Genomic DNA, 8,299 nt, shown 5'->3' on the forward strand with positions numbered 1-8,299 from the left:
TTATGCCAGCTGAAAATTCCACCTGAGAAAAAACATTCCTGAATAACAGAGAGAGGTTTAATGCTTCAGCCAGGAAGAACAACACCGAAAACCTCAGTGCTGCACTATTGTGAAGCTGGCCTGAGAGTCACAGGCTCAGAGGATGTCAGGGGCTGGAAGGGACCCAAGGAGCTCACCCAGTCCAAGCCCCCTGCCACAGCAGGGCCATCCAGGCTAGCTCAGGGCACACAGGAACACATCCAGACAGGCCTGGAAAGGCTCCACAGAAGGAGACTCCACAACCTCTCTGGGCAGCCTGTGCCAGGCTCTGGGACCCTTCCAGCCAAGAAGTTGCCCTTGTGCTGAGCTGGACCCTCCTGTGCTGCAGCTTCCATCCACTGCTGCTTGTCCTGTCCCAGGGAGCAGTGAGCAGAGCCTGTCCCCCCCTCCTGACCCCCAGCCCTCAGCGTGATCCTCTTCCTTGGCTCTGCTCTCCTCAGAGCCCACCTGGAGCACTCTGTGCAACTCTGCAGCCCCCAGCACAAGCAGGACATGGAAGGGTTGGAGCCAGCCCAGAGGAGGCCACCAAGGTGCTGAGAGGGCTGCAGCAGCTCTGCTCTGAGCACAGGCTGAGAGAGTTGGGGCTGTGCAGCCTGCAGAGGAGAAGGCTTCGAGGAGAGCTTGGAGTGGCCTGGCAGGGTCTGAAGGGGGCTGCAGGAGGGCTGGGGAGGGACTGTTGAGGAGGTGTGGGAATGGCAGGAGGAGGAGGAGGAATGGGTTTGGAGTGGCAGAGGGGAGATGGAAAGTGGCTGTGAGGAAGAAGTTGTTTGCAGTTAGGGTGGTGAGAGACTGGCACAGGTTGCCCAGGGAGGCTGTGGAGCTTTTCTTCAACCACCAGCACCTGGGGAACATGGCAGGGGAGCTGAGAAGGCTTCTCTGTCAAAGGAAAAATGCAGTTGCCTCTTTCCTGTACCTGCCAGGCAGGAAGGCAGACTCCATCGGCAGGTCAGCAGCTGTTTGGAGCAGGCAGCAGAAGGAAGGCAGAGTGGAAGTTGCCCTACAGAAGCTGACATGGCAAAGGGATTTTGCTGCACCTCCCAGATGTTCTTTTGCTACCTTTTGCTGCACCTCTGTCGTTGGCACTCTCCTTATGGTGGTTGAGTCACCCACCCTGGCTGTGCGTAAGGGTCGTTTGTTCGTGGTGCTCGGGGCTATGGTTTGAGGTCAATCATGTAGGGTAGGGCTCTAGGTTGGGCTTGGTGGTCCTGAGGGGCTTTGCCAGCCTGCATGGTGCTGTGATTCTGTGATTATAGGAGAGTTTGTCAGATGCTTGAAGCCAGAGCCTTGAAAGAGTCTGTGCTGCTTGCTTATGTAATAGCAAATGTGCTTGCAGAGTAAGAAAGCCTATTAAATATTTAAAGCCTGTCCTTTCCTCAAAAGCAGAACAGCAGAGATGATTTTCCATGGAATTTAACATTAAACTCTGGCAATTTGTACAGCTGTGCATATAAATAGTTTGCACATCATCTCCAGAGGCTAAGGTCACCGTGCCTCATACATTTCAATGCTGTAAGTTACATAGCAACAACCTCCCCATCTCTGTTTCCATGTTATTTATTGAAAGGGACTTAAAAATTGGGATGAAGTGCCACAGGCTTCCGAGGGATGCCTGAATGCAGGCTGATTGTAATGCTTCTTCTTGTCCCTTAATCGCTTCATTTTTGTCTCTTCATAGAACAAGGAGGATAATAACAGTCCAGCAGCAGCAGGGGCTGGGTGTCATGAGGCTCTTTCAAGGAAAGAAATCAGAACAGACAACTGCCTGATTTCACTTAATGCAATTTGTTCCACGACTGATCCTCAGACCCCCTGCTTCATTACCTTGGACAAACTTCAACCTGTTTTCCGAGGAGGAAAAGAGCCTTGCTTGCAATTAGAGTTACCCAATTACACAGCAGCGGGGGAAAACACCCTGCCTGTGGAGCTGCAGCAGATGAGAGCTGACTTTTCAAATGCCAGAGATCCATTTCTCCAAACAATAATCACTTAGGAGTCGATATCACGAGAGGAGCCTGCGCAAACAAAACAAGGAGCGCAGGATTAGTTCTGGCTCCTTGTGCTTAAGCAGCTCTGTAATGGTTTTAATCTCAGTGCAAACTGCCTCAGGCACAATTCCACTTAGTGAAGGCTTGAGGCAAAATAGAAATAAGGTGGTTGATTTAACCCCCGTGGATGGAGGAGATCTGATGCCTTGCCGCTGTCCCAGGATGGAGCCCGTGAAGCCCAGTTCCTCTCTCCCGGCAGCATCCTGCATCCTCTGCATGGTTCTACAAATTGGGTTGGAAGGAACCTTAAGGATCATCTAGATCCAACCTCCCTGCCACAGGCAGTGACACCTTCCACTAGACCAGGCTGCTCAGGGCCCCATCCAGCCTGGCTTTGAACACCTCCAGGGAGGTTGTGGAGCACAGAGCACCCAATGTGATCTTCAATCACATTGAGTGCTTCTGTGCTCCATAACCTCCCTGGGCAACCTGTGCCAGAGTCTCACCACCCTCACCACCAAGAACTTCCTCACATCCAGTCTGAATCTCCCCTCCCCAAGCTTCGCTCTGTTGCCCCTTGTGCTATCACTACAAGCCCTTGTAAGAAGTCCCTCCCCACCTCTGTTATCTCCTCCTTCAGCAGTGGAAGGCTGCTCTAAGGTCTCCCTGGAGCCTAATGCAATTAGGCTTCACAGTGCTCTAGAAGAACTCCTCTCTCTTCCCCACTCTCCTGCTCTTGTTGTCTTTCAGAGAGGATTTCTCTCTTGAGCAGTGCTTTTACCCACGCTGTTCAGCCTTGCCCTGCACCCGTTTCCCCTCGAAGCCAACATGCTCCTCTCTCAGGGCTGTGTGCTCTGTGCCGTTGTTTATCATTTGGCTGGAGGAAGGCTAATTGCCTCGCTGGGAATTCAGCTGCCTCCTGCTGTGGGGTGCATCAGAGGGGATTGGTTGTTTCTGCTGGCTCTCCAACTTGTTAATTGAGAAGCTATTCAATTATAGGTAATATACTTTTATTGCTAATAAGATATTCTGGGATCAGCAAGCTCCCCCTAATTCTGAAATTGAATTTGCAGGGATGATAAGAAACTCAAAACTGCTTGGCAGGAAAAAAAAGGGGGCTGCCAAAATTATCCTCAGACTTAAAGACTTGAATCTGGAGCTGCTGCAGGGACGTGAAAAGTAAATCAATAAAACTCTTAGCAGTTACCTTGCTATTTATTTACTGTCACTTGTGGTTGTCTCAGAAAGGAAATTGTAAGGCAGGGAGCTTGCTGCAGCTGTACTGGGCTGGGGAAGTTATTGTTCATGCAGATTATCCAGCAGGATATCTAAAGCAGAGCTAATACTGCTCTTTATTATCTAATTTGCCAAGATTAGATTATTTCTCAATGCATCAGTTCACAAGCTCATCTTGAGCCGTGGTATTAGCTTGCTTAAGTCACGGGAGAACATCACTGGTAAATAAATATCACTTTCTCTTGTTATTGATTTGCAAAGCAACAGCACCTGGGAGGGCAGGAAGGTGGCCTGCAGCTCTCCCAGGCTGGACAGAGAGAGCAGTGACAAAAGGAGGCAAGCAGATGCCACAGCATAGTGATCATTAGTGCAGGTCTGTGCAGGGAATGAAAGACCTGTGGCAGGATTAAAGCTCCCTAGACACGAGGTCAGCCTCCAGCATCACCCACTTGGTTCCCTTGTTTCCCTTTATGGTGTTAGGATGCCTGAGTGGTTTCTGCTCCGTAACTGAGGCTGTGCTCAGAGCCTGTGGACTTTCTCCTCAGTCAGGTTGATGTAATCAGGACTATTGGTGCTGAAGTCAGCGGCATTGCAGCGCCCTGGTGCCCTTCACTGATGCCTCTGCAGGCAGCCAGCGCAGCCCACAGAGGTCTGCAGCACTGGCAAGGCTTTGGCACAAATTTGAGGGGCAAAAGTGAATTTCTTTTGTTAGAGGGAGCCAAATCCTCAGCACAAATCGGTGCCACTGCAGTGGGGCTGGTCAGGCTGGTAGTGACCATCTGGCCACAGGGTCTGTTGTGTCCACTGCATCTGGCAGAACACTGAGACCAAACCCGGCTCTTTCACCTGCTTCCAGCCAGTCCTTTTGTAGTGACTCCATGAACACCTCGGCCTGGTGGTTTGGCAGCAGAAGTGCTTGCATGCCCTCTGTGGTCAGGTTTGTGTCCTGCTGTGCTTTTGCCAGGAGCATACCTGTCAGCAGAGGGAAGGTTTCTGCCCCCTACACGAGCTGAGTCTGGGAGTGAGGGCTCCTACACTCTAATGCCTGAATGTATTCCATGGGATATTCCCTTCTCTTCCTTTCCCCCCCCCCCCCCCCCCCCCCCCTTTTTCCTTTCCTCTTTCACTTTTAATTTGTCTTTCACTTCACATTTGGTCATGTTGTCTGTTTGCTCACTCCTTTTTCCTTTGCCCTCTTTCATCCCATGCTAACCTGATGTGGACATGTCTTTGAACCATGGAGGCTGATGCTAGGAGATGGCTTACAACTGAGGTAGCCCTTTTGAACTTAGACTCCCCCTCTCCCCTGGGGCATTCAGGACCAGGTTGGATGAGGCCTTGAGCAGCTGAGCCTAGTTGAGAGGCATTCCTGCCCTTGGCAGGGAGGTTGAGTAGATGATCTCCGAGGTCCCTTCCAATCTAAGATGTTCTATGATTCTATGACAACTTAGGTTGGAAGGGACTTCAAAGATCATCTGGTTTCAACCCCCCTCCATAGCCAGGGACCCCTCCAGTCCTAGTGACATATTTAGAGGGTAGCTCTGTTCTGTTTTCCTTTCCCAGGGTCTTAGGAGTGAGTTTTCAGTTTTCAACAGACCTTTGCAGTTCACCTTTAAATTGAATTTTCCCTGGAGTGCATCTAGTGAGAGCAGTTCCCAGGGGAGAGCATTTCAGGAACTGAATGAACTCACCTGCTGGAAATCCTCCCAGCTCCACTGCTTGGTTTGAAACCCTCCCTCTGCTGCATGCTTCCTCTGTTAGATGTCACATTAGTTCAGACCTTGCTAATTGTTCCCTCTTTGCACATACATCCAGCAGGATTGAAGCTCAAACTATAACTCAAGCATGGCTTTAGGCTTTTAACTCCTCAGCCCTTCTTTGAAGAGGTGATTTAGGAGCTGTGGAAGCTGCACTGGATGTTCTCAGAGAGCTTTGCTGAATCAGGGGATGGTCCCTCAAAGAGATAAGGATGTTTTCAGGATCTTTCAACTGTCATTTGCTTCACAAACATCTGAGCTGGTGTTGTTTTGTCTGCAGAAGAGGAGGCTCAGGGCAGAGCTCATTGCTCTCTACAGCTACCTGAAGGGAGGTTGTAGCCAGGTGGGGTTGGGCTCTGCTGCCAGGCACCCAGGGACAGAACAAGAGGACACAGCCTCAAGCTGTGCCAGGGCAGGTTCAGGCTGGGTGTAAGGAAGTTCTTCACAGCAAGAATGGTTGGCACTGGAATGGGCTGCCCAGCGAGGTGGTGGAGTGCCCATCCTTGGAAGTGTTCAAGAGGAGGCTGCATGAGGCACTCAGTGCCAGGGTTAGTTGATTAGAAGGTGTTAGGTGTTAGGTTGGACTCGAGGATCCTGGAGGTGTTTCCTAGCCTGTTTAATCCTGTGATTCTGTGGTCTCCCTGGGGAAGAATGAGAAAGCAATTGCCAGAGTTCAGCTGCAGGGTCTGGCTCTGAGGTGACCTTGGGAATGATTCACCTGGTGAAAGGAAAGAAATGAGGATCAGTCCAGAGAGTCTGCTGTGCACTGCTTCCTCCTTCCCTCCCAAAGCAAGTTCCCCTTGTTCTGGTTCTCCACAGCAGGGCTTCATGAGGACAGGATTCAGAACTGAGTGGCAAATCAATGCAGAGCTGAGCTCCTGCTTGCTTATTTCCAGTTCACCTAAGCGAGTTCATGCTCCGCTTGGTTGCCTTCCAACGCCAGCGTACGGCCAATTTGTGTCTCTTCCTTCCTCCCCCCCTCTGAAGGCAAGAGATGTTCACAGCAACAACAAAAGGGAAGAGAAGTATGAAGAGATTGGTTTGATCAAAGGAATATCATGTCACAGAGGAAGCCTGATTCTCCCTGCCTCCTGCTCTGCCATGCCTCTTCCCTCCATGCTGGCCACAAGGCTGCTGCTGGCGTTGCTTCCTCCGGTCTTGCCATGCCCCGCATGTGTGCCTGCTGATTATGGCTTGGCTGCCTTTAATGTCACACAAACAAGGCTCTGTCAGGGACAGTTGTTCAGTTACCACATTCTGCTTGCAGGTAGAAGTACTGGGACACGAGGCTCAGTCTTTTGCGTTGTCTCCTCCTGATAAGCTCCAGGAAAGAGCAGAAACCCTTTTGGGATGCAGGCAGTGTGATGCAGGCAATGTGGATGACCAGCCCTTGGTGAAAGAGCCTTTTGCTGCTTCCCTGCAGCCTTCTGGCAGGAAGCACCGAGCCCTGCAGCGTGCGACAGCGCTGCCTGCACTGCCTGCACTGCACGCACTGCCTGAGCCTCCCGCAGCGTGTGGTGTGTGTGAGAGGCCTCATCAGCTGTGCAGTGGTGATGGGCAAGCTGCCTGAGACCATCTTTGCCACCTCTTGGGCAGGAGACATTCGCTCCTGCTTGTGTGAGATGGGCTCAGACTGCTCCAGAGGTGCCAACCTCCATGGCAAACACCTTCCTGCCCATCAGCAGAGCACCTGAAGAGCATTCCAGTGGCATCCCAGCAGCTGCATTTCTGTACTTCTTTCTTGCTTCAGTCCTGGAAGGCAAATTGTATCCTAGGCTGCAGCCAGAGCAGTGTGGGCAGCAGGGCAGGAGAGGGGATTCTGCCCCTTGGCTCTGCTCTGCTCAGACCTCACCTCCAATGCTGCCCCCAGCTCTGCTGTCCCCAGCAGAAGAAGGACACAGAGCTGCTGGAGGCAGCCAGAGAAGGCCACAAAGATGAGCCCAGGACTGGAGCAGCTCTGCTGTGAGCACAGGCTGAGGGAGCTGGGGGGATGCAGCCTGCAGAGGAGAAGGCTCCAGGGGACCTCAGAGCTGCTGCCAGAAGGGATCCTGCAGGAAGGCTTCAGAGAGACTTTGGCTGAGGGGGTCTGGAGACAGACCAAGGGGGAATGGTTTGGAGCTGAGGCAGAGTAGGGTGAGAGTGGAGCTGGGGAAGAAGTTGTTGAGTGTGAGGGTGGTGAGAGCCTGGCACAGGCTGCCCAGGGAGGCTGTGGCTGCCTCCTGCCTGGGGGTGTTCAGGGCCAGGTGGATGAGACTTGGAGCAGCTGAGTGTTGCTGAGAGGTGTCCTTGCCCGCGGCAGGGAGGTTGGAGCAGAGGAGCTCTGAGCTCCCTTCTGACCTGTGCCATTGTATGATCTGCAGAGATGAAGAACCCAGGCAAGGAGTGTCCTAAACTGATCCTTTTTAAGCATTGCAAAGCTCAGTGCAGTTTTTGTCTCTGTAATGACTGAAACAGAGTTTGGCTTTGTTTGCTTGCTTGGTTTCTGTTAAGAGAGACTGCAGAGTTTTAACTGCATCTTCCCCTTCAGGACTGCAGTGCTGAGATGCAGGTGATGGAACCTGGGTCCCAGGCTGTGTGCAGGGTGCAGGAGCTCTGCCCCTCTGGGAGCAGTGCTTGCTCTGGTGCTGGGCTCCTCAGCACCCCTCAGTTATGGCTGCTGCTGCCGTTGGGCACTGTGAGGTTTCTAATTCATTTCTAATCCCCTCTCTGGGTTTAGAAGTTGATGAAGGCAAAGGTAACCTGTCAGGGCCTTTATCCTGGTGGAGATTAGTGACTCCAGGCTGAATTTCATCTCCTGACTGACTCAGCCAGAGCCTATTCAGAGTCAATTCAGATAAGAGTCATCTCAAGTGATTCTGAGAGGAAGGACTCAAAGACCAAATACTCCTTCTTGTGCCATCTGGCCTATAGCAAAATCATTTCTCCTTTTGACTTTCTGCCTCTCAAGGTGACTATGAAAGCTAAAAAAACTTCCAGGAAACTTTTAGCTGAGCCAGTCAAGCTTGGGAATGTTTCTGCTCTGAAGGTATTTGCTTCACTGAAAGGGTTTTGGTTTCTGAAACCTTGAAGGCTCCCAGAACTGCAGGGCTCAGAGCCCTGCCGGGGCAGGATCTGCACCTGCATGGTGCAATCTGTTCATGGAACAGATTGGGTTGGAAGGGACCTCAAAGATCATCCACTTCCAATCCCTCTGCCATGGGCAGGGACACTTCACGCCAGCCCAGGTTGCTCAGAGCCTCATCCAGCCTGGCCTTGAACACCTCCAGTGAGGGGACATCAAAA

At 51.8% G+C, this 8,299-nt stretch overlaps 1 long non-coding RNA gene across 1 annotated transcript; it reads right to left on the minus strand.

Moving 5' to 3' along the window:
• Positions 1 to 1,577: 1,577 nt before the first annotated feature.
• On the minus strand, positions 1,578 to 2,976 carry LOC135192469 (uncharacterized). The gene is made up of 2 exons (XR_010308997.1): positions 2,810 to 2,976; positions 1,578 to 2,051 (listed from the first exon to the last, which is right to left on the minus strand). It is a non-coding gene; the product is annotated as an uncharacterized LOC135192469 (long non-coding RNA).
• Positions 2,977 to 8,299: the final 5,323 nt, after the last annotated feature.

This window comes from Pogoniulus pusillus, chromosome 42, assembly GCF_015220805.1.
Source record: "Pogoniulus pusillus isolate bPogPus1 chromosome 42, bPogPus1.pri, whole genome shotgun sequence".
Taxonomy (NCBI): domain Eukaryota; kingdom Metazoa; phylum Chordata; class Aves; order Piciformes; family Lybiidae; genus Pogoniulus; species Pogoniulus pusillus.